Source organism: Protopterus annectens, chromosome 16.part0, assembly GCF_019279795.1.
Source record: "Protopterus annectens isolate FY-2018-M chromosome 16.part0, PAN1.0, whole genome shotgun sequence".
Lineage (NCBI taxonomy): Eukaryota > Metazoa > Chordata > Ceratodontiformes > Protopteridae > Protopterus > Protopterus annectens.
Window position 1 is genome coordinate 476257136 of NC_056750.1, and position 27946 is coordinate 476285081.

At 36.1% G+C, this 27946-nt stretch overlaps 1 protein-coding gene across 1 annotated transcript in view; it reads right to left on the minus strand.

Annotated features, from left to right (window-relative positions):
* RALGPS1 (Ral GEF with PH domain and SH3 binding motif 1) overlaps positions 1–27946 on the minus strand; it is a 3844659-nt gene that overhangs the window by 2703602 nt on the left and 1113111 nt on the right. The window lies entirely within an intron of this gene.

A 27946-nucleotide genomic window follows, 5' to 3' on the forward strand; every position in this document is an offset into this window, starting at 1 on the left:
CCCCCCCAGCTTGAACATAAACCTGTAACATTTTCCATCTACCATTCCTTCCTTCCTCATACTGAACATCTTCTAAGTAACCTAAAACAAAACGCACACAAAACAATGTGTGTGGCAGCCCTTTATATCTCACCTGGAGACAAAAACATTGGAGGACATCCTATCCTGGTTATCTGATAATGCACACACACAGGCAATTATGCTAGGTGATTTTAACATCGGCTGGTCAAGTTTCACTGCCGAGCTAACAACTTCCAGTATAAACCTGTACAATTTCAACCAACTTATCAGTGATCCAACTAGAATCCACACTGGACTGGTTATTAACAAGTTACCCTAGCAATATAAGCTTCCATAGCACCTTAGCTAGCACATTTAGTGAACACATGCCCATATATGCCAGAAGAGAATGATACATCTCTTCCAGGGAACACATATAAATCTCCTCACCAAATGAACAACTTTGACCCAGAACTGTTATTACCTCACTACAATCTTACAACTAGAACTTTTGGTACCATATGATGTTGTTGTCTATTTTAATAAGATATTTATGGAGCTGCTAAACAGCATGCCCCCCCAAGATTAAAAGAGTACAAAACAACCCTGTTCCTTGTCTCACTCCTAGTAACAGGTAATTAATAAAGAACAGAGATAAAGCCTGGAAGACATGACTCAATAACAGAACAGAAAATAATCTTCAACAATATAACAATATAATTACTTACAAAATAAAGCCAAATGCCAGATAAAACTTGAAAAAAAACTTTATTATTCCAATTTGCAGAAGAGATGCTACAGAAATTCTAGAAAGTTCTGGGCCACCATATCTAAAATACATCCTGGATCAAATGAACAACCCAACCCCCCCCCCCCCACTGCTCCCTGGAAAAAACAGCTAATACTTTTAATGATCACTTTACCTCTAGCATCACTAAACTACTTCACAACAAAACTTAAAACACAAACCTCCTTTAATAATCTAACTACATTCCACTCAGTCTCACCTTCAGGTTCCATTATTACTCTTTCTCCTTCCAACCAGTATCTACCATAATAATCAAGAAATACCTCAAACAAATTAAACGCAGTGCACTTACTTCAGATGGAGTTCCTGGTGATTTCCTAATAATAGGGACCAGCTCAATTTCCTTTCCAGTATCCATTCTCATAAACAGGTCTATTCAAGAAATGCATGCTCCAGCCTTATGAAACAAATCTCATATCATGCCACTTCGCAAGGGAGATGACTCCAGTGATATATACAACTTGGATCCACTTGCCGTTCTCTCCCCTCTTTCAAAAATCCTTGAAAAATGAACTCATAATCAATTAAGGATCCATTTACAAACTAGTAACCTCCTCTCCCCCACATAACATGGTTTCAGACCAGGGCACAGCACTACCACAGCTCTCCAACTTCACCAGCACTACTAATCTAGCCAGAGACAAAGGCCGGCTGGTTTCTGCCATGTTTCTGGATCTGTTAAAGACATTCAATACCACTTCTTGTAGATTTCTTCTAAAACAACTCCCTTCTCTGGGCCTATCAACCACCCGCCAACGAATCCTCTAGCTACCTTTTCAATACACTTCAGTCTGTTAAATGGTTAAATGGATTAATTTCCATTCATCCTTCCGACCTGTCAAAACAGGTGTTCCCTGGTGTTCTACACTGTGCCCACTACTTTCCAAATATTTAACAGCAATCTACACTCTGCCAAATGACAAGCATCCCACATACAATATGCTAATGACTCCACATTCATCTGTTCTGCTAGCAACATAAATTACAACACCTCACTCAAGAATCACTTTCATCAACTGAAGCCTAGCTCAATAACTCCCAGCTTCTACTCATTCCAAAAAAAAAAAAAAACAAAGCTGCTACTTTTCCTCCCAAAAGCTGTTACACATCTCAAACAAAATTTCTAAATAATATCTTCTGATAACACCACTGTAAAGTTCATCCCCCATACTAAGCTACTAGGCATGAAAATTGATGATAGCCTGTTGCACATGTAGGTTGAATTTCAGGTTATCAAAAAAAAAAAATCACCAAAAATTAGGGGCAGTCTACGGAATAAAACAAACCAAAAAAAAAAACCTACTTAGCCGATTCATCCAAGAAACTCCTGCCCTCTACACTCCTACTCCCCACTTTACTATGTGGCTCCCCAGTACTACTTAACCTTCAACATTCCATCCAAAATAAACTAAACCACTGCTACAATAAAATAAAATCTGCCACCAAAATAATCACCAAAAATTAGGGGCAGTCTACAGAACAAAACAAACTAAAAAAAAAATACTACTTAACCGATTCATCCAGGAAACTCCTGGCCTCTACACTCCTACTCCCCACTTTACTATGTGGCTCCCCAGTACTACTAAACCTTCAACATTCCATCCAAAATAAACTAAACCACTGCTACAATAAAATAACAAAATTTGCCACTCACTCAACAAACAGAACCAATCACTGCTTAGCCCTAAAACTGCTTGTTTTGCTTGAATTATCCAAGGAATCACCTACACACAACTGCTCCTAGTTCACAAATTAATATACACACCAGAACATAGGTTCATAGGATCATAGATTACCACTAGGCATAATCAATATACAAATGATTTGGATACCCCACTCCATGAAGTCCAAACTTCTCTCTGCTTTACCTTCCTCTGTGGAATGATCAAAACCTATGTGTTAAATAATATGTTATAAAAGATTTGTACTATAGTTCTAATACAAATGTATTAGTCTTATTCATCTATTCTTAGATACATTTTTAAAATAAATAAATATAAATACATAAAAGAGGCAATACTTTTTTCCTACAAATGACTTTAAAGTAAGGATCTGGAAATAATGTTTAGCTTGGGTACTTGTTTGTTAGTCCTATCGCTGCATAATATTGTCATTTGATTAAGTAGCATGAGGTTCATGTCATTTCTATACAAATGTGTCTTACTATGCTACTGTCATTCTATTTGCTGCAAAGACCTGCTTTGCTCCCATTGCCCCAGTTTAGATGTCTTCTAAATATCACAGATCAACTAGCTCCTGAAACTAATGCTTCTTACCACCCCACTCCACATAAGCATTTTCTGGTTACATCAAGCAACAGACTCTAGATTGATAACTTTACTTTTGACAGATATTTTTAATTATAGTTAATATATTACTGTGCTACAAAAACTCACAAGTTTTATTTATTTTCTCCTGCTTGTTATACCAGGAACCTTCTCACACTGATGCCATTTAGCACTGTGCAGACAACAGACAGGAAACTCCCAGTTTTTTTTTTCCATAAGCTACTTGAGTTCAGTGCCACTCTGTGCTGTTTTACTCCTTCACTCCAGTTGGCTTTGCTTCACCCTACTCCATTCTTACCTATCCATGAATGTCTTAAGCCAACCCACTGAGTTTCTCATATCTTGCCATCACTCCAATAACAGTTTATCCCCAACCAAGTGTCAATCTGCTTGAGCCACAGTCAATCAAATATAGTCACAAATGTCCTATTCCCACCTTTCTCTAATTTCTAAATGTCTCCTACTCATCTCTGTTATAGTGATATTCTTCTGGTCCCTCTAAAATACTTATACAAGACTAAAATACTTACACAATAATTCAGTTGCTACAATTTTAAATTCTGTGTGAACTACTATAAAACTGTCCTCAGAACCTACCATGTGTAACTCACAATAATCTACGTAAATGTGTCCACTCTTTTTAAATTTAATGCGCCCTCTACTCATCAAAGCAAAAACAAAAAAAATACTTAAAGCTTAAATGACCCAAATTCATCATTAATCTTGCCGAAATATTTCTATTTATATTAATATGTAACGATACATAAACTAAATTTGGTCCTCTAATACAGAACCTCCATAACTAAACTAACAACAGGCCATCACTAACTTCCTGTTGCCTACACAGTAAAAGGATAACTAACAAGCTTGAAGATTTTGCCACTTTCCTTAATACCCACTCTACTGACACTGACTCCATAAATGAAGCCTTAGTCACACAGTGGACTCCAGAACTCACTTTTTTCCAGGATATCACTACGTATTTAGTGCCTGACTAAATAAAAGGACAAATAGAGCCATGTTCCTCCATAACTTTAAAAAGCATACTCCAAATACAATGAGTACAACCTAAACTGGGTCATCACTGAAACACCTGTGAACAAATACTGCAATATACAACTTGTAGTTGCGGATGTCTCACCCACTTCATAAAAAAACAACTATATAATGTCATACCTTTTAAATGCTCTGTCGCCTTATATTTAGTATTCATAGGAGACTTGAATGGGCCAACTCAAGAACAATATTAATGAAATCTTGGCTGATTTATGTGCAGGTCAAATAACACAAGAGACGTCCCATTTCTGTTTGAAATTTCAACTTATTAATAAAAAAATCCTTAGTGTTTTAACAATGGTGTTACTCACCCACCAAGCCTTAGAGACCATTCCCTAACTAAATTCTTAATTGATAACATGAAATATTACCCCTGAAAAATAAAACATATTTTAGGCTGTTGTCCTTAACATTTCTAAACTTAAAGCAAGTTGTTAAGATGCAAACTACTCAACTATACTTCAGTGGCAGAACACAAATTCAGCAGCAAGCATTCATAACATGCATCTTGATTTACAAAATAAATATTTCCCATAATACGCTACTGAAGCACAAAGCTAACAAATGGTTAAATAAAATGCTAAAACTTCTATTTAATCTCACAGACCAAGCCTGCAGATGATGGAGAAAATGATCCATATTTAGAAACCTGTGAAAAATCATAATTTTCAATAGTCTGGTCAAAAACTACAAGACAAAACAAATTACTCATGATTTGAACAATCCTCCTAGGTATGAAAACCATAAAAAATTAAACAGTATGGTATCAGATCAGAAACTAATTAATCAACCCACATAGACAGGAGTTCCCTTTTCTATAATGGCTTTCCCTTATAACTCTTACTTCTACCCAAAACAACTTTAGCACACTAACATTCACCTCAATCATCTACTCTCCCTCAAATTCTATTTCCTATATACAAAAAGAAAAAAAAAGAACAATGCAATACATTACTTAAAATTTTTCAATTACTGTCAAAAAGACTGTCACAAGATATATCCACTACTTCTTAAATTATAGAAAAACATATTATACCCCTATATGTCATATCTACAACACCAAGGTTCTAGGTCATATAATCGCAGGACCATATGATCAAGTTACATAAGATCAAGATTTGGAGCATTCAAAAGGCTTCTCCTCTGAAAGCTGGCAACATAAACAGTGTTTTTGTAGGGGAGGCCCTCCTTCAACTCCACCACTGGAAATTGTACACAACTCCAAGGTTGCTTCACACTGGAGAAAGAACATATACCCAACCCTAAAAATACTGGCTTCCTGTGGGGAAGCCAGTTTGATGTTCTGAGACTCGTTCTTGTACAAGTCACTCATATGGTTTTACTGTCAAATGATATAAATCCAACACCTGACTTTGTCAAAATACTGTACTACCATTGGATAAAATGCAATAGTAAAACTTTTACCCAAAGTACAAACATCTATCTCCTTTTCTGACTTTAGGCCTATTCCTATATTTCTTGCCTTCAGTAAGATACTTGAAATACTAGTATACACGACTGCCTTTCCTTATTCAAAAATATGCTCTTTTGTCCAGTCAAGATTATGACTTCTGGACTGAATGAAATACAGTCACAGCAGTCTGGATGCTAACCGATGAAATTCACATAGCAGTATAGGAAAATCTTATTGACATGTTTTTAGATCTTACAAAGTTTGTAATTTTCATGATTACATCCCTTGCTTTTTAAAGCCCTGCTAGATGATAGGATTTACAGTAAGGTGGCAATCCAGTTTAAGGAATATCTTTAAAATAAATGCCTCATTATTAAAACAGAATAATGTCACGGTGATCAGTTAAGGTGCACCACAAGCCTCCGTTTTAGTTCCTCTTCTATTTTTTTACTTTTCATAAACCTGCGTCCAACTGACTATCTGAAACTGGCAATAATCTTTTAAGTGGATGATGAGGTTATTTATGGATTCACACACTCTTTTTCTGTCATTAGAATACAACTCAAACAAGAGTTCAAACTACCTGCCTCCTAGTCAGACAGTATAAAACTCTTCCAAATAAAAACAATAATTTTTGGAACAGAGCAAAAACTCTCATCTGTACCAGAAAAGCAAATGAGAATCTCAATTTCTTTTAACATCTCAGCTTGTTTGTCAGTCAATAACTATGCTTCTTATACCACATATACAAAACAAAGGCTAAAATCAACAAATTATACTTTTTTCCCCAGGAAGATGTCACACATTCTTTCACCTAAGGGTACACATGCAGAATGTAAAGCAATATTGCTAGCATGGTGTGAATATGGTCTTCATCAACTGCAAGTAATCATTAGGAATAAAACTATTTTTTAAAGAGTAGCACCAAAGGGATACTGTGTCACTTCACAATGAATGGGTCATAGGGGAGTTGATATAGGTGGGGGGGGGGAATACAGAGCAATTAAGTGGCTATTCTTTGAACATCTAAAGATAATTTTCCAAATTGTATGTGTGTGTGCGTGTGTGCGTGTGCGTGTGCGTGTGTGTGTGTGTGTGTGAGAGAGAGAGAGACAGACAGAGAATGAGACAGCGGAAATTTCAACCATTTACAGCCAAAAATGTTTAGCCATGCCCCATATCAATCTGGACTTCTAAAGCAGTATAAACTGAATGCTAAAGAAAAATGCCCCCCCCCCCCAAAAGAAAAAAATCAAACTAAAATATGAATGTATATAAAGACAATCTAGTTAAGTGCTTTTGTCTGCAGGGAAATTATGTACATTCACAACAGCATCCTTTATTTATAAAATTCCTTGTATGTGAAGGAATAAATCACAATTAAAATATATCAAGTAATCCAACAGTTTAACATTTCTTTTTTTTTCTTTTTTCAGATGTCTTATTTATTTTCCATAATATCAAAACAAAAATCAGAGCAAAAAAACTGTTGATGCTACAGTTTACACAATATGAGCAGTTTATTAAAACTAGACATTTAGATATTTTAATGAAATATACTTAAATTTAGAATAGAGTCTACAGCAGAGAGCTACCTTAAAATTGAGATTATGTTTAGTAACTCAATCAGGAGGTAAGATTATAAAGTAACAAATTACCTGCACATACTGGTAATACAATAAGAAATGGTCCTGAAACTTAACACCAACACAGAAACACCAAAAAAACTAAGCTACCTATACTGTATATACAACAAGCTGTCACCTTGATTCATGTTATTACTACTCTTGACTAGAGGATATATTTAAGGTCTATATGTGTCTTTAACATATTTTACCACTCATGATAAAATATCAAATCAGGGTTTTAAAATAGTTTTGGTAGTATGCTAAGTTTGTTTGACTTTTTGTATAAAGTTTCTTAGCCAATATATGTTTTTTGGCCATGTTTTTATACTCTGTCCAAGTAAGCTTGGATCTGTTCAACCAGTTTTTAGCTATGTAAGATTTTAATAGGGCACATAGTGTTATTATGATGTGTTTGGTGAGACTATTGTTATTGCCCACAATAATATGTAATATTGCTGTTTCCCATGACAGAGTAGATTTTGAGTAACCTGTTTTTTCTAGCAGGAAACTTAATGAGCACCACAATTTATAAACCTTTTTGCACCTCCAGAAAATATGAAGAATGTCTGCTTCTTTATTGGGACAAAAAGGACAATATGGTAAATTAGATGGATTAAATCTGTTGACCTGGACAGGTGTATATAAAGATCATGATCTAAGTGTAGATTAGTTTCTTAAAAGGTGTTAATTTCATGGTGTTTTCAATGGCGGATTCCTTTTGGTTTACTGTCATGTTACTACCTTTTTCATCCCAATATTTTGAAAACAGAATTGTATTTTGAAATTTAATTTTAGTTATTAATTTTTAAGTGTTTGAGAGCATTTTTTCTTGTATAAAAGCATCTTTTGAATTTGTTGTGTTAATTTGATATCTTGCTCATTTGCTATCATATCTGTAGTTAACGTATAAGATTTGTTTAATTATTAAATTGTATTTATTACTTGCTTTTAATAGGATCTTGATATTATCCATTGATAGGTTTTGTAATTGGTAAAAAATCCCATACCGTATGATTCTTTATTAATGGATAATTATCTAAGTTTAACATGGAATTTGCTAGTTTTAGATCAGGAATGTTGTGTATTGGTTGCAGAAGAATGATAGTATCTTTTAGTTTTAGTGATGTTAAATTTCACTTTTATTTATTAAAACTGGGTGAATTTTTAATGTCTTGAGAGCTTCTTGTTTAGGAAGGGAATAGTGCTAGGGTTAACTTTAGATGATATTATATTTTGGTGAACTAATTTAATCCATAGTGGGTTCCAGTCTTTTCCCAAAGGGTCATAATTTGCTATTTGGATAATACGACTAGCATTAATGATTTCATGGCAAAGTTGGAAGTCCGGGATGTCTAGACCTTCTCTTTCTTTGGGAAGCACTAGTTTATGGTAGCTGATTCTAGTGCTTTTTGGATACCAAATGAATTTTGCTAGTCAAATTTTTATCTTATTAAAAAAGGTAATTGGAATTTTAATGAATGTGGCATTCATTTGATATAGAATTTTAGGGAGTATGTTTATTTTGGCAATTGAACCTTTCAATAGGGTAGAGAGTTTTAAGTTTTGTCCATCTTTTAATACTGTAAACTATATTAGGCCAAGTTTTATAGATGTTGTTGTTAATCATATCTGATTGTGTATGACCAAAGAATACACCTAAGTAATTCAGAGTATATTCCACTTTGAGTTTAGTCTCTGGAAAATAAAATTCCTTATGACCTAGGGGGTTTAACAAATACATAATTGACTTGTTAGGATTAATTGCGTAATTTGATACTTTGGAAAATTTGTCTATGGAGTCTAAGGTTTTATTAAGTTCAGTATCAGGGAACTCAAAATAAATATTAAGGTAATTTGCAAAGGCTGTGTAGTTTATTTGGGTTTTTGATATTGAAATAAAATGCTGATTTGTCCTTTGACTGATTAATAATAATAGTGCTTCGATATAGAAACTAAAGAAGTTTGGGGAGAGTGGGCAGCCCTGTCTGGTGCCATTTACAATTTTTATTGGGTTAGATGGTTTCTTGCTGATATAAAGTGTTGTAGTTGCTTTGTTGTAAAGCGTTTTGATCATTTTTATGAATTCTTGTGGGAATCCAAATTGAAGAAGTAAAAAGAAGAAAAAGTTTTGGTTGACTCTGTCAAAAGCTTTTGTTGCATCTACTGATACTGCATATTTAGGGGAATTGTCCTTAGCACAAAGGTGGGATAGGGCATCAATGGTAAGCGTGTTATCCCAGACCTGTCTCTGACTCATAAAGCCAAATTACTCTGGAGATATTATAGAAGGAATACTTTTTTGTATCCTGTGTGCTAGAATTGTTGAAAGTATTTTCATATCTATGTTTATCAGAGCTATAGGTCTGTAATTATTAGGGTTAGTGGAGTCAGTGTTTGGTTTTGAGATAAATACGGTATTGGAATTATTGATATATAGGTCCGATATCCCAAATTTTATTATATGGCTGTATATTTTTAAAAGTATTGGTGAGATTTTCCGTTTGAAGTGTTTCTAGAATTCTGCCACATACCCATCAGGACCAGGAGCTTTCCCCACTTTTAGCTTTTCAAAAGCCACTCTGACTTTCTCTACTGTTAATGGAGTTTTTAGATTGTTGGATTGAGTACCATTAATATGAAGGAATTTTAAGCTGCCCACACAATTTTGAAAAAGGCTATCCTGAATATGGTCATGTGGACTGTAAATGGATTGGAAAATTTCTTCAAAAGATTGTATTATTTCACTATCTGAGTTAAGAGTTTTATCTTTATATTTTATTTCTTCTATTTTACAAGGGGAATTTTTGACGTTAATTCTTGCTAGCATTTTGGAGGGGGTCTGAGGCCAGTCCACATATTTGTATATTTTTAGTTCTATGAATGTATAGTATTGTGTTTGAATTTCATTTAATTGTTGTTGTAAATTTGCCATTTGTTTCTGAAGATTAGGTAAGTAACTTTTTTGGATTTCTAGTTCAACTAGTTTTAGTTTGACTTCTATGTTACTTATTTTTTTCTCTGTTGAGCTTTTTATAAAATTATGCTTTTTGAATTAGGGTACTCCTAACAGCAGCTTTGAAGGCTGCCCATTGAATATCTAAAGGAGTATTTGTAGTTGCAAGGTTTTCATTTAATTAAGAGAGATTCTACTATTTTTTGTTCCACTTCTTTGATTTTAATTAGATTTGTGTTAAGAGTACAGCTTGAAGTATTATATGTACTAAACTTAATTTTGTGTTATTTTTATATTGATTTTTGAGTTGTCAGATATTGATCTAGGCTCTGAGTTATAATAAACTTTGTTAAAATGTATTCCTTGAGAGATTAGAAATATATAAATTCTGGACCTTGTCTTATGAAAAGGGGGTGATAGGTGTATTTGCTTCTCAAGTTATTTGCATTTTTGAGTTCAGAGGGATCAACCAGGTTAAAGTCTTCAATTAATTCAGACAGAAGAGTAGTGACTTGGGGCGATTGATTATTTTTATTCAATCTATCTTTAGTTGGATTTATTATGTTCCAGTCCCCACCAATTATGAACAAATGGTCTGGGTGCTTTAGTAACAAGTTATGGATTTCTATTAAAAAATCATGTTGATAGCTGCAAGGGCCATAGACATTACAAAATAATAAGGGTTTTTTTGTATGGATGTGAGCATGAGAAGTAGCACCACCTGCCTTTTGTATTAATATTATGTTTGATTATGTTCCCTTTGAATGATTTTTTAACTATTATGACTATCCCTCTTGATGAAGTACTGTCCCCAGCTGCTATTATCTGATGTATCCACTTGATATTCTTATCTTTATCATTGTCCCATTGCACTTTGGTCCTGTGTGTTTCCTGTAAAAAAATTACATCTGAGTTTGATTGATATATGAGGTGCATAATTAGCTTTTTCTTTTTAATGTTTTGCATGCCATTTATATTTCATGAGGCTACACTAATCATCTTACATATCAGTTAGGTTAAATACCAATGTTACTGAAATATCTGTAAGTGCCATGACAGGGGTGCTTGGTAAAATATGTTAAGTACTATGTGGTATGTGTTGTAAAAGGTGACAACGTACTCTTTCAGAAATTCTTCTGTGCCTGGCCACTTACTACTACCCTCTGAAAAAGAGGAATTGGACAAGTAAGCATTTAATATGGTTATAATGCTTGAATTGTAACTTTTAAAAACAAGCAATTACAACTATCATACAATTATTAACATTCCCAGGAGCATCAATACTCTGCCAGGGTACTCGCTACTTAGTCAGTAGCCCTAAATTATAAATAAGTTCAATACATCTAACCCAATTAGGAGTTAGGGGTAAATAATACAATGGAAATGCCAATAATTGAAATTAAGAGAAGACCCTGAGATTGATTATAAGTAATTAGGAGTACTATGTTAAAATGAGATTTCTCATGGGTAGTTAAAAATTTCAGGATTTATCTGCTGTGCTATAGAAACAAAGTTTTTCCCACTTTTTCTTTTATATTAGCAAATTCTGATATAACGATATACCATGCTAATATAGAATAGATAGAGCATTATAGTATTACAATATGTTATATACTACAGTACTTTATAATATACTTACATAAACAAAAATACAAGCCCAACATGAATGCTCATAACACAATTTTAGTTTTGTGTGAGTTAACCACTTATGTCTTCTTACTCCTTCAAAACATCTAATGTTAAAAAGATAATAGGCTCAATTTCTTGTCACAAACATTTTATGTATCTTTCCTAATAAGCTAATATCGCCATTGTAGGCATCGTATGAAAATTGCAACACCATCAAAGAAATCAAACCACAGAGTTGGCTTTCCAAAGTTACCTGGTTGCTACAAATGACCAAAGGGAAAGTTAAAGGCTAGCTGTATTTAGTTACAAACACACATGTTGAAATAGTTACTATGATAATCAGTAATTCCTTAAATTGCAATCTTATTAATTTTGTGTTGGGAGCCCTTCTAAAATGTGACCAGGTGCACAGAGGTATTGCAAAACATTCCTGATAAGCACTATAATTGAATTTGTATGTTGTGTTCGCATACATTAACATTATAACAGAGAAAAAAAATGCCCACATTCCCTACTGTTGTATGACGTCAGGGGTTGATACAGTAAGAGTTGCAGGAGCAAGGATGAAGGGCTAGTTCACTACAAACTCTTTCCTTTTGTGAACTATTTAAAATTAATTGATGTCCGAGTGCTGGTTCTAATGAAGAATACAATGCTATTTACATAATTAACAGTACGGTGCAAATCAATAGTTCTGCTAAGACCAAGAATATAAGCACATAAAAAGACCCATGCACATATAAGCTATTTACAATTGGTATTACTAATGTAAACACAACAGCTGTATGACCTTACATTGAAAAAAAAAAAATCTGAGATACAGAAGTATACCATCAAGGTCACATTAAGTCATCTTCATTCCCCTTTACAGTGAGGCTTTTTCCTGTAGGAACAGTTTGTTGTGCAAAGAACAAGATAATATTTCCCCCTTTTTTTCACTTAATTTTTCATTCTTCCTCCAGTCATTCTGATAATACTACTTTCTTCTTCCATTACTTCTTCTAGTTCCAGTTTAAGATGTTTACAGTATGTTAACAGTACCTGAGTGTTCTTGGTGCTAACAACAATTCCAGTTCATTAGGTGCAGTAACCACTTGATTTCCGCATTGGTTTTGCTTCAATATACTTCCTGAATAACATTCTGCATGTCCGATTGTTTTTTCTAATGCAGAAACACTTTTTTTCTTTTATTTTGGATATCCCTGGTTGCCAAAGACTTGTGTTGGCTCTGACATCAGTCGTTGGGTTAAATTACATGTGCGACGTGAGGTTAAAGATCAAAGGACGTCAGGCAAGTTACAGCTTACTAAGAATAATGGCTTTGGAATGTTGCAATGGAAAGAAAAGCACATGGAGACTTTATTCTTGCAATAATCAGGTAATTACCTTATTTAGCCTTAAATTAAGTGTATAAGACTAGCAATGCATGTAGCAACCTGGTTTAAAGGTCATCTGCAGTGCAATTACGCTTTTAATGCTTATGGAGACATTTTTGGTTATTACTTTCTTTTATCTGGTTATTTTGGTGGAATCTCATTGAATGCCTTCAAAAAGACAGATTTTGCTTCATCTTTGTTGTTCGCTTGATGTAAGGACCCCTTGAACTGAAAATGTAAGGAAGCAGGATACTTCATTTGGAATTTTATCTTATGTTTTATTAAGTATGCACAGAAGAGTGAAAGTTCTTGTCTCTGTTGCTTAATGGCTAAGGGTAGGTCTTGCACAACTGTTATCTTATTGCCTTTCTGTGCAATTTGTTTTTTAGTTTTAGCAGCTTGTATGATCATATTTGCATGCATTTAAAATTCTCACAAACTTGTTTTGGAGCCTCAAGAGTTTGTGATTTTCTTAAGGCACGATGGAATCTCTCTATGACAATATTCTGGGCTGAAGCACTGTTATCCAAGAGTACCTCAATAATTTCTTTTATTGCATTTTGTAGTTATGCTTGGTCATAGGTTTCAGGAATTCCTCTAATAAGCACATTGTTGCGTCTTGACCTAGCTTTTAAGTCTATTCATTTTTGTTGGATTTCGTAGATTGATTTTTCTGTCTATTTAGTTCTTGTCTGGACCTCTTCCATTTTAATTTCATTTTCTGCAGCTTTCACTTCATTTTTCTTTTTTAGTTAGTATTTGATCCAGATTTTTTCCAAAAGTAGTTAGTTTTGTGGAAAATGAACGAATCTCTTCTTGCAAGGGTGTTAAAGCTGCCTTGAGTTCTTTCATAAAAAGGGATTGTTCCAACTTCAGTTTAGCAGCTTGTTTTTGCGAGTCAGGTCGCTGTTTTGCAGTTTTCTCTCTTTTAGAACAGACTTCTTTCTCAGGCTTAGTTACTTGTGAGAATCTTGTTTTTGCAATTTGAGCTTCCATTTGAGCCATGGTTAAATATTTATTGGAAACTTCCTTCTCTTTTCAGCTTCCTTTGAATTACTGTCGAGGCCTGTACTGTTTGAAAGAATCCCAGATCAGCACATTATTCTTGCAGATAAGTATATAACTTTTTTATATTTTATCTAAATCTGTTGCAGTGATGGTTTAATAACTTACATCTGATAGTGATATCTGTTTTTGGATAAATTACCATAAGTGCTGTTGCCCTGATTTGGTTAGATTATGGATTTTGTCAGGAGCCGACTGCTAGCTGCCGACCATCTTGGAATCCTCAACAGCTTAACATTTTATTTATTTACATTTGTTGACCGGGAGCGTCCATTTTCAGTGGAGGCCCGGGGAGACAGTGAGAGACAGTGGTGACTACGGTAGGATGCCCCTGTGGCGAATTTGGCGATTTTGTTGTAGCAGGTCTCTAGTATGTTTAGAGTACATTGCCTTAGGTTGGTCTTTATTGGAGAGGCATAAAGTAGGGTGGAAATAAGGTGGGAATTTTCTACTGAAATCTTTGCTGCTTTGGTGAGAAGTTGCTTATTTCTGTATAAAGCTCCTAGTTTTTTGTGGACTTTTTTATGGTCATGGATATGTGAATGTCAAATTTTAGTTTATTGTCTATTTCCACTCCTAACAATTTGGTGTGTTCTGTTGGCTGTATAGTGGTGTTATCTTTTGCTGTGATGTTAAAGTGAGAGTTGTTCTGAGTATGTTTGGTGGGTTGGAAGATGAGTAGTTTAGTTTTGTTTGGGTTGAGTATTAATTAGGCATCGGATAACCAAGTTTCAACAGAGGAAAAGGCTTCCTGTGTGACTTTTTGCAGTTCGGGTAGGGACTGGCCTGAGCAGATAATGGTTGAGTCATCTGCGTATGGTATGAGTGTACCATGTTTGGTGGCAGAGGCTAGATTATAGATTATTGGTGAAAATAGAGAAGAGTAGGAGTCAAAGGATGGCTCCTTCGGGAACCCTATAGAGACGGGTAGCTGGGGAGATATGTCATTCTGCCATACAACGGACTGTTGGCGGTCAGACAGGTAACTCTGAAACCAGTTGGTGACTGATTGAGAGAAGGATAGGTTATTGAGGACAGAGATGAGTTGTGTGGGGCCATGTCAAATGCTTTAGATATGTCTAAGAAAGTATCAGAGAAGAGATAGCCATTGTTTTTATGCTGAAGGATAGTGTTAGTAAAGGAGAGTAAGGCAGTGGTGGTGCTATGGTTTGGTTGGAAACCATGCTGAGTACTGGAAAGGAGGTTGTTAGTAAGGAGGTAAGTCTGAGACCTGAGAGTGAATGCAGCTCTAGTATTTTGGAGAGTGGAGAGAAAATAGCTATGGGGTGGTAATTGGTTAGTTCTGTGGAAGGGCCGCCTTTGTGGAGGGGAATTATATGTGATACTTTCCATAGTGTGGGAGCGTAACTTTCTGACAGAGATCGGTTAATCAAGATGGATACTGGGTAGGTCAGAGCATCAGCTGCGATTTGTAGGTATTCACTTGGGAGGTTGTCTGCTGCTAATTTGGTGGGCTTAAGTTTAGTTAAGAGTTTTTTATGTTGGAGGTAGGTACAGGAGAAAAAGAGAAGGCAGTGGGGAGATTACTAGTTGAAGGTGTGGGTTGGAGGGGAGGGGGGTTGTGTTGTATAGCTAGTGATAGTATGGTTTGTGTGAAGTGTGTGTTGAATGAGGTAGCAATATTTTCGGAGGAGTGAGGGATGTTAGGAGGAGGGGTACTGACTTTTCCTGGGTGGAGGATGGAGTTTATGGGGACCAGAATTGTTTGGGGCTGTGTTGGGAGGAGTCTAGGGCAGACTGGTAGTATTGGAATTTGTCCTGTTTTATTAGCTTATTGACTCTGTTGCGTAGTTACAGGAATTTCTGTCTAGTTGCCCCAGTGCTCCCAGACTTTATCCCTGTTTTTCATTTCTGACTTAGTGTTTTTTCTGTAGTCATGGGGTGGGTTGTGTTTTGGTTCTGGAAAGTCTTATGGGGGCATGGTAATTAAGGATGCTCAGGAAGGTAGTATTAAAAGATTTAACTGTGTCATCAAGACTGAGGTACTTCAGAGGATACCAGTTGCATTCTTTGAGGGATGAGATGAATGTGAGTGGGTTAAAGTTTAGTTTTTTCGTATTTGACGCTAGATGACAGGTTTAGTTTGGCATAGGTATTTTTGAGTAGGAATGTTGGGGAGTGATCACTGAGGCTATCTGATAAGCAGCCTGTTATATATGACTGGGGGCTCTTACAGACTAATATCCAATCCAGGGTAGTGGGCTTGCTGGAGTTATTTATTTATCCTGGTTGGTGACTGGACTAGTTGGGTGAAGCCATGAAGCTATACATGATGGGTTGGATGATTGCCAGTCAAAACTGAAATCACCTAAAATTATAGTTTCTTGGTGGAGATGGTGGGTAGACCAGCTGAGGAGATTTTCTAGTGGAGGAATGTTTTGGCCAGGTGGGAAGTAGCATCCAATTATGTTGATGGGTTTGTTTTGGTTTATTTTGAAGTTGGTATATATTATTTCTTCATCGCCTATTTGTAGAGCTGATGAATTTAAGATCTGGATGTTTAGATGCTGTTTAAATATTATAGCTACACCGCCTCCTTTCTTGCTTAGCCGGTCTACTCTTAGTATGCCATAACTTGTAGGGAGGATTTGCTCACTGGTAATGTGAGGTTTTAGCCAAGTTTCTGTCAGGATGACTATATCTGAGGAGTACAAGTCTATGGTGGCATGGAGTTCTTGGACTTTGTTGGATATACTTCTAATATTTAGGCTTAGTAGAAGGAAGTCACTTGGCTTTCTATTGGCTGTGATATGGGAGAAGTTGTGGTTTCTAGTCTGATTATGAGGATTGGGGTTGGAGATGGTAGGGCCAGGGTTGAGGTGGATGACTCCACTTAGGGCTAGTTTTGATATGCATGAGGTTATTAGTTTTCTCAGTTTTTGAATGTGTTTGTTTATTAGGGAAACTTTATGATTGTGCTCTGTGGATAATAGGTATGGTGGGAGGGTTACTATGTTAAGTTGTAGGGATGCTTTATGTTTGAGTAATATAGTTGGTAGAATATGTGGGGGGTGCATATGGATGGTTCTTGAGTTGGTAGAATATGCGAGGGGGTGCATAGGGATGAAGGGATAATCTCACAAAGTACCCTACAACATCTTACAGTGAATGAGCCGGCACATCAAAATATATATACTTTTTGTCTAAAATACATAACGATGCTACCAACCCCCTTGGAAGACCCATCATCTCAAGCAGGAAATCTCTAATGGAACCACTTTCTATTTCTTAACCAGACTCCTGATGCCCCTTCTTAAATGGGTACGTGCCCGAATACAAGATACCACGGAATTCTTGAGACTTATTTCGGATACACAGTTGGAACCAGGTTGATTGCTCTGTACACTCAGTGTTAAAGCATTATATACCAATATACCACACTGGGCTGGTAAAGATGCGCTAGAACACTGGTTAAATAAATCTGAACTCTAACAACCTGGTTTCAACACCTTTCTCATTATCCTTTGTGAACATGTTCTCACCAAAAATGTCTTTTTCTGTCATCTTTTGTGCCAATCTATGCTGATTTATTCATGGCTTACATTAAAGAGCAGATAATTTATGACCGGTTAGACAATCTTTACCTTGATGAAATAGACATTTGGAGGAGGTACCTGGATGACTGCTGGTTGGTGTGGAGGTTGAATGCTGAATATGTACACATGTTTGTAAATTATCACAACGAAAATAAATGGGGTATTGAATTTATGGTGAATTATGATCCTAATAAAATTTTTTTGGATGTCAGTATAAGTAGGAATATTGATAACACACACTCTACTCAAGTTCACCGGAAATTTCCCCAATATAATTCCCTCCTCCACGCCACCAGCTTTCATCACCCTCATATTTGTCAAAATATTCTGAAATCTCAGTTTATCCATGGTAAACGGATTTGTTCTGAAGAGAACACCTATAACACATACAAGCATGATCTCATTATGAGATTCAAAGATAGGGGCTACGGTGCTGGTTTCGTATATCGGGCATCCAATACAGTGGATGGTTTGGACAGGACGGAACTCCTCCAATATAAAGATAAAAAAAATAGTGATGGTTCTGCCATCCATTTTATAACTACATATGGCAGAAACACAGATTCATTGATTCACTGTGTCACTCACCACTGGAATATGTTGTTGGCTGACCAAACATTATCTGCCATTTTACCAACTAGATGTTCTTTCACTTTTAAAAAAGGCAAAAATGTAGGCTCATACTTCAATCATTATAAGCATCTCATGCCGTCTGACATGTCTTTGTCACAAGCAACTCTCCTAGGGGACAGGTTAGTCGGCTGTTTTCCCTGTGGACATTGTTCCTATTGTTCCAGGTTTACCAAATCCAAAACCTTCAGTAGTAAGAATACCAGCCATGTCTTTGATATATTATTTTATGCCAACTGCCAATCCGACTGGGTTATATACTTAGCCACATGCCATTGCTCGGCATTTTATGTGGGGCAAACTTCACGTCCAGTTAAATTTAGGGTGGGGGAGCATCTTAGTGAAATTAGATACAGTAAAATCACTAATGCATTATTTAAACATACTCTTGTACATCCAGGTGCTTCTTTTAATTTTATTATCATTGATAAAATTACAGCACAAAGATCCAACAAAATGGGCTGGCATGTCATTTTGAATAAAAAAGAGAAGAAATGGATTATTAAACTTGGAGGATTATTCCCTCCCGGTCTTAACGAGCATTTATAATTACTGGTGTTGATTGATTCAATTATTGCTATAAAAGGAGTGTATTGCACTTTATTTCACTACTTTGAGGAAGGCATTGTAACCATTTGCCGAAACTGGCTTGTACACTCATCCCACCTGATGGATATGTAGTTTGTACTACCACCAGATTAAAGAAAATTTGATGCTACAGCTGCTGGTCTCTTTTTTTCCTTTTGTATTTGGTTCTGTTTTGAGTCCTTGCAGCTGCCATAATTGCAGAGGCTTCAGTTGTTTCAGCCTATCCAAAACCAACTCCATCTCAGTCTAATGTTTCGGGTGGTTACACTGAGGTAAGAGGAGGAGTGGATGCTAACGAGCACTATGATGTCACCAACAATGAGGACCAAAGGGGAACTACTACAACTAGCAATGAACATGCCGGGCGATCTAACCAAGCTATCTACACTAAAAACACCCAAGTTAATAGAAATTTTCAAAAGCCTTCTGATTCTCAAAATTTTCAGAACTCAGCCTCGACCTACACCTTATGGCAGTGGACACCCCAAGTTTACCATAGCACAATAAATCAACAGGCGAGATGAATGATGTCTCCATAAATGAACAAAAAGTTTGTGACATTATTTACAACACTGCAAGAGATTTTAAAGTTTTTAACTTTTACAATTTGCATACTGACCTAATTTTGGTTGATTTGTTGGCCAAAGGCTATACGTTTGTTCCTACCCATAGAGCAGACTTGGCAAATACGTTGATTGACTTAAAACTGTTAGTTAGGAAATTGAACCTAACAGTTCTATTGCGTCAAATAATCAGGTAACTAATCTCCTCCACGTTGCTAGCACATTTAATCCTCCGCTACACCCTACACTAGAACTGTTTGAATGGATTTGTAAACTGGACATTAGTAATTGTTCCAACATGCTTAGGAATAATTGTGTGTTGAATATTACAAATTCTGAGAGATAAGCATTGTCCTTACTAAAACAATCACTAGTTAGGGTGATGCAACCTGATAAAGGTGGAGGCATTGTACTTATGAATAATAAGGATTATGTGGATAGGATGAACAAGAGTTTGGACACCAATGTGTATGCTGAAGTATCTAGAAATGAGCTAAACACAGCATATGGTAGAATTCATTTCTTTTTGAATGATATGTTCATTGAAGGAAGAATAGATTTGGAATTCTTCAATTTTTTGAGCATGCCAGCACCTAGGATACCAATTTTATTTGGAGTCCCCAAAATACACAAGAGTTTAAGTGATCCACCTATGAGACCTCTAGTGGATGGTTCCCTATTAAACCGTCGCAGATGCAGGTTGTCGAATGCATCTTTTTCGAACAGTAAAGTGCGAAAAGGCAAAATAGTGAATTCTTTCCCTGGGAAAAAATTGTTTGGCCGCTTTCACTACCTTGCCTTTTTGGCACTGTTGTTGGTATATTTAAGTAGGAGGGTGTGGGGGGCTTTGCCCCCCACATTAAGTAATGTTTTACTGTTTTTTTTTTTTTTTGGAACAGCGACTGTTTTCCATTGGAAAATAATCGCTGTTCTGAAGTTTTGTCGTTGTAAGCTTTCACTTACATGGGTTTGATTACCTGTCATTCGCTCTTTTGAGTGTGCGATATGATAATATAGACACTAGGGGATGCCAGAAATAGTATTACCTACTCTTGTGCTAAGTTTATGGACGATATTTTGAAAAAATAAGTCATAGGTGAGGAAAAAATTTGTAAGGATTCCTGGACCTTTTTGGCCAATATTGGTACACTAGAATTCAAAAAGGACCTACATTTCTTAACAGTGGATGTGAAGGATCTTTATTCTTCAATACCCTATTTGGAGGGTATTGAATAGATCAGCAAAATACTGCGGGTTAAAGGGGTACCCGTACCAGAAATTTCCCTTGTAGAAGAAATTTTAGACATCATTTTGACTTACAACTTTGTCACCTTCAATGACAGGTATTTTTTTCAAAGATCGGGGTACAGATGGGGTCCCCTTGTAGAGCAAGCCTCACAAACCTCTTAATGGCATATTGGGAACAAAAACATGTTAGAAAACCATCCCAAATCCATTTTTACACACGCTTTTTGGGTGACATATTTATGTTAATCGAAGGTAATGAGGTAAAAGGAAAGGACCTGGTTATGTATTTTAACAACACAACACCGTTTCTATCTTTCACGTACACTTTCAGTAGAGAAAGCATTGCATATCTGGATATTGATTTGAGAAAGGATAATTTTAAGGGTTGCTATGCAGCTAATATATTCAGAAAGGAGACATATTCGAATACCTTTCTTCATTACGGTAGCTGCCACCCCTTCACCAAAAAAGATCTGTGTTGAAGGGGCAGTTGGTTAGAGCAACACATATGGTTTCCAGCAACAAAGACTTCATGATGGAGTGTGATAGACTTAGAGAAATGTTCCTAAACAGGGGCTACCCAAGTACCTTACTGACTAATTTATTACTTTGAGGTTCAAGATAAAAGACTAAAAGATTTCTATAAGCCAATTTTCAGCAATAGAAATGACCCTGTGAATAGTCTTGAGGGACAGGTTGGTGGTGGGCTGGTTATGGATGCTTTTTCTAGTTTGGGCTTGATTACACCTTTTAGTACAGATAGGTATGGAATTTTTGAGATCATTAATAAAAATTGGGAACTTATCAGGGGTTACTCTACGATTAGGAATAAATTTCAAGGCCCACCCCGTATAGTTTTCAAATGTGGGCAAAATTTGAAACATTTGTTAGAACGAAAGGATACTAGAATGAGTTCTAATAAGAGAATGGGCATGTTCAAATGTAACATGTACCACTACTGTTCTCATATGGTAGTAGGCCCATCTTTCCCAATCAGAGACTGTGATTATAAAATCAAATACAAATTTGACTGCCAATCTAAATTGGTGGTATATGTAGCCCAATCCCAAATATGACCAGCTTTCTATATAGGTAAAACTGATAGGAAGTTAAGGGAATGGATTTATGAACACCTATATCAGATTAGGAAATCAAAATTAGAGAATGCTTTGGCTAGGCACATTCGGGATCACACAGATCACACTTTTAAGTTTAGGGCAGTCGATACAGTAGTCTCTGATGGGAGAGGGGGCCTTGAGTCACTTTGTCTGGAGAAACTAGAACTACTTTGTCAATTATGTACCAAAGCCTGTCAGTTTCCTGGTACAAATGAAGAATATTCTATTACTTGTATTTTAAAATTAAAAAACTTAGTGAGATGACATGTAGAGCGTATATAGTGATTCACTATTGCATGTGTCATAAGCTTTTCCTATTTAATCTTTATCTTTCATATTTTTTTATTGTTGCACTTTTTACCTTATTAATGTTTTATAATGTGTATACATACTTTATATACATGTTTATAGGAAATAGTATTTATACCTTTTACTAGAATTGAACATACTAATACTTTTAATTTTTTTAATAAATGGGGAAAGTTATGATCATCTTTTTAGCTGTTTTTTAGCTATTTTTATTATTTTTTTTTTATTATTTTTCTTATCTGTAGGTTTGTCTATATATTTATTTATTTTTTTTTTATTTTACATTTGTTGACTGGGCTAGTCCAGCTGGATACGTCCATTTTCAGTACAGGCCCGGGGAGAAAAGCTCCAAGAACAAAACATACAAAAATAATATTAAAAACAGCAGTAATTACATAAAAAGCATTAGTTTATAAAGGAATTTTTTTTTGTACAAGATATTATGCTCATAGTGATTTCCAGAAGAGGTACATTGTACATTAATACATAAATTTTATGTATAATCATATAGTCTATAGGAACTATAAAGGGAAGGATATATAGGATATAGGTAAAGGTTAGTATAAAGTATATTAGTATAGTTAGTATATATCTCAGATAGGTTGCAGTCACTTTGGTGACGGATATAGAAAGCTTGGGTTTATGTTAGATTTTTAAACACCAACGAACTGTGCATTGACATTTAGCCTGTGTAATCACTTTTTTACTTAATTGAATTAAGTGTTGATAACTGATTTGGTTTCATGATTGGTGGTTGTAAGCAACTGATTGAGCAGGTTTTGTTATATATGTTCTTGATTTTGTTATGTCTTTACCTGAAGAAGTCACACTATTTAGTGGGAAGAAAAGCACTTTGTGTTAATAAAGGAATGGAATTTAAATTGCCGATTTTTTATTTTTGCGGTTCCAGTATCTCTTGTGTGGCTCTTCTCATTCATCTTTAAACCTGTAAACTGCCCAGCTCTCACTACTTCCTTTAAACCTTACATTCCCAACCGCTCACTCAGATCCAAAAAACAAAATCTCCTTCAGGTCCACAAATGACCTCCTGGCCATCTACTGCTGTCCCACTCTAAACAGTGGAACTCTCTCCCACACACCTACGCAACCTACCTGTGTCCCAGTGCTTTGCACCATCTCCTACTTGATGCTACAGCTTACATGACCATGTGTCTTCTGCACATCCAAAAAGCACGTGAACACTGTGCTGGCAAACTCCCATGAGCCCTTTATCACTGCAATATCCATGCAATGGGAAAGATTTGATCTACTGCTCCATAGCCAGGTCAGAATCTACACTGTTCCTCTTCAATCAGAAGTTCAAATATCAGATGAAGTCCCCTTTCTAGCACCCTAGCAAAGGCCTTCACAGGGAGGCTGAGAAGGATTATCTTTTTATAAGTGGAAAACACCTTCACCCTCCCTTTCTAAGAATGGGGGTCACCACTCAAGTTAGTCCATCCAAGGGTATTTCCCTTTCTTCTACATAATATTGAAAAGATGCAATAACCACAATCCTCAACTATATGCAATGCCATCAGCATTCCAACAAGATTTAGCTGCTCTAGCAGCTCTGCTTCCACTGAATTATTTTAATAGAGCAATAACTTCATCCATGTTAATGGCCTGAATTCTACAAGTTATTTCTGGCATTTCCTCTGACTGTTTCTCCTCCTTCACACAGTGTTGCCACTTGAGGTCAGCATTTCTCAAACACTGCTGAGAACAACCTGGATAAAATTCTCTCCTGAACCCCAAACTGCTTCATGGCTTTGCTGAAGCTCAATGAGGCCATCCAAATGCTATTCTCCAAGGCCTAGCCAAACTTTCTCACCTCAGGTCTTAACTTTGTTGACTGACAGATCTGCTAACCTTTTGCTGTCTTGGTATCTTCTAGTCACATGGAGAGATGCCCCTTCATAAGTATTGCACAGAAAGCTTTGTTCTTCAATTTGATGGCATCCCCACTGTTGGTATCCACATGTAGGTCTCAGGTTTCCCACAGCTTCTTTTTAGATTCTATGTCCCCGATCTTCCCCAAGATTTGGGAGAAATTCTTTCAGAAATGGCAGCAGAATTTACCTCACACAGAAATATCAGTTAGGCAGTTTAGGGAGGCCATTACTACACATTTGTGTCAGAAAACTAGATCATTCCATCCCTTCACCTCTCAGACCAGAGAGATGCATTAATCCTTAGTCTATCGTATTGCTATAAATAATATTGGTGGCAAAAGACTACCTGTTCCTATCAGAAAGGAAAACAGCTCAGCGGTTTACTCATCATATGTAAGACTGGCATGGTGTGTGTGTGTGTGTGTGTGTGTGTGTGTGTGTGTGTGTGTGTGTGTGTGTGTGTGTGTATGAGACATTCTGAGTTACACTTTATTATATTTAGAAAAATTGATAAAACATAACTCATAATACAGTAATTCAAATTAACATTGGTGAAGTGTATTCATTCTATTCTGCATTGTCTGACAATCCAAAAGGTTTTCTCCATGGATCACTGCTATATGTCTACATTAATGACACAACCTCCTGTCTGCAGATGACATTATTCATCTGAGAAATGGGCATTTCACCTATTACTTTCTGTAAGTTACTCCATCCCACCCTGTTAAAAATCTGTCAGGGATGTGAACAAAAAAGATTTAAAGTGGACCTTTAAAAAAATCACTGCAAATGTTTTTGGAACTCATAAGTGCCTTAGTTTATGCATTGCCAACCCAAACCTTTCTTGCCAAAATGAGAGGTCCTCTGACAGTAATGCATTTCATAAAGTATCTTGATCTCTGGCTTGAAACAGCTGCTTAGTTTCTCCACTCACATCTATAAAGTGAGAAATAGAATTAAATCAATGCTCTATGTATGAAAAAGCATCAGCAACCATCTATCCAAATAGGGTGGACTTGCAATTAACAATGGTGTATTTCTTCCTACCCCTGAATACCACCTTCACATCACTGGCTCCACCTCTACAAAACTATCCTACTGTTCCAAGCATTGCAATATCACATCTTTACCTTTATTGCTTCTACTGGCAGGTAGCCTTATTACCACCATGTAATCAAATGGCCAGAGTTTTTTTCTTTTTCCAAGCTCACTTTTGTATAAGCTCATTTACATGGACCATTGCAATTCCTTTCTTCAATTCATTTCTCACAGACCTTCTAATTCCAATGCTACAAATGCTACCAGTGTCTCTGTTCCTCTCCATCTTTCTATTTTTCTCGCTTTGTTTAAATCCCCACAACTACATGCTTTGGAGCATACATTAACTTATACAGCATCTAGTGCTTACTCATTGTAAACAGTTGTGTTTTCTTTTATGGCTCAATGAATATTATATATTTTTATAAAAAATGCAAGAACGATCCAGCCAAGCTACAGTCTTCACTGTGCAATACCTTAAACCTCCTGCAGTGGAAGCCCATGGGATATTTACAAATGATCCCTTAAGGACATACTACTGTTTTGGCTACATGGCTTCTGAATGCCCATGATTTTTTACTTTTTAAGTCTTTATGGTCCATTCAGACCAACAAATCCAAACCCCACTAGCGGTAGGCATGCCATGTTCCGGCCTTTTGTGACCTCATCAGTGTGGCATAAGTAGATTGTTTGCTTACACTTTAGCAACACAAAGATCAAAACTAATCCTAATGTCTATACAAATAAGGGTGCCAGCATATATTCAATGAGTTTCCACTGCAAGACAGCTAACATACATGCATACATACATACAAATATTTCAAGCACAGGCATTAATGCCCTTGTAGCCGGTCAATATAACAAAAACAGTTGTTCCCATAATAAGTGTGCAAGCTGTTCTTAAAAATATCTAAACAAATGCTTGCTTTAATGTAGTTTGGTAGTCTGTTCCATGTATCAGACACTCTCTCAGAGAACCAGTTAGTACACTTCTCATTCCCAAAGAATCTTCTACACTGGTTTTCTGATTATTCTCTACCACATTTTGCTAACTCCAAACAGTCCCAGAGGTAGTTGTCTCTAAATGCCCTATATACCTGAATAAGATCTCCTCTTAAATAACTATATGAGACATTGTACAAGTTCAGATATTTTGGTCTTTCATAACACATTTTCACACCCATGGATGCTCTTGCAGTCTTTAATGAATGGTTTGGCTGTGTGATCGTTTTACCCTTTGGTTTGCATGTTATTTGGGATAGTTTGTCAGCTCCATAATATTTATGGACATCAGGCTTGGTTTTAAGCTATGTGTTTCTAAAGTATTGCCAAACAACCCACTTATGCTGTAGTGATGAGCTCAAAAAATGCCTTTGGTTTGGATGTCATAATTTTATTTTATGTTTTTTTTTTTTAATTTCTGCAGCTAGGGGCCTCAATGTATCAGTTCAACTATCTGTTAAATAAAAAAATAAATGGTGTGTGTGTGTGTGTGTGTGTGTGTGTGTGTGTGTGTGTGTGTGTGTGTGTGTGTGTGTGTGTTTGTGCATGTCTGTGCCACGCCATGTCCCTCACAGTCTTTCTCTCTCTCCCTTTGTCACTCTTATCCATAGCATTGCCATACATCCTGCAATTACTTCAGAACAGTACATGACGTTAGAATAATGCAAAGCAGGTGTCTAACATATGATCTGCTCCAAATCATAATCCTTCAGGTCAAACAAATGATAATGTACTTTGTTACCATGAGGAAGTGATGCAAAAGTCAGAAAAATGTTCTGCATTAAGTGCCAGATTTGCACCAGACCACTACATAGTACTAATGAAGAATAGTACAGCTCTGGAAAAAGATGGCCTTCCTCGTTTAAGCTGTCTCACCATAGGAAAAACAATGACAGCAAACCACAGATTAACGTCAGGATGCATCACATCTGATGCATGGATGATGCGCCATTTGCTATGTTTTAGTTACTCAAGGTTCAGCTGCTTGTGCCTCATTAGCTTGTTGCCAAATCCTTGTCTGAGGATTAAAGTACAAGAAACTTGAATACTGAAGACTCTCTAAATGCATCTTCTCTGAGTTTGTGCAGCTTTAAGGTTTTTAAATTAAAAAGAAGGGATTTTAAACATTAATGGTTTTTAGATGGCTTATTTTTATGATGTAATATATAGATAAATGATTGTAAAGTCTATCTTTAAGTAGTATACTTAAAGGTTGTCATGTGATTTGTTGTAATTGTATTTATTAATGAATATGTGTCTAAGTTATTTGTCTGATGAAGTCTCTGTGGATTAGTGGAGAGACAAAAGCGCTAACCAGTGTGGCTATTAAAGTGGTTTTCCTGAGCCTTGCTTCTGCTTTTCTTCTGTGTTTTGGACTTTTAAGCTTGCTGCTTTTGGTAGTATAAAATCTAAACAGCAATATCATCTATGTGAACAGTCACATTGCTGACAAGCAGAAAAGATACCATGGGTCACACAGGTTAAAAGAGAATCACTAACAGCCTTTAGCTACTCATTGTTCAAGCTAGCTCAAAGTTTGGTATTGCACTCACATACATGACCATTCATTCCAGAAGAAAGATTTTATATATGGCATAACCCTCCTCAAAGTTAGTGTCTGTTTACTATGAGGTTGTATTTTATTATTCAGTTTGTCACTTTATGTTCCCAAAACCTCAGCACAGTCTGCCACCTCACTGTATCTGTCCAGTTATCATTTGCTGGCAGTTACAAACTAGACAGCCAGCTTTCTATGACCAATAATGGGATGAAGCAGGTAT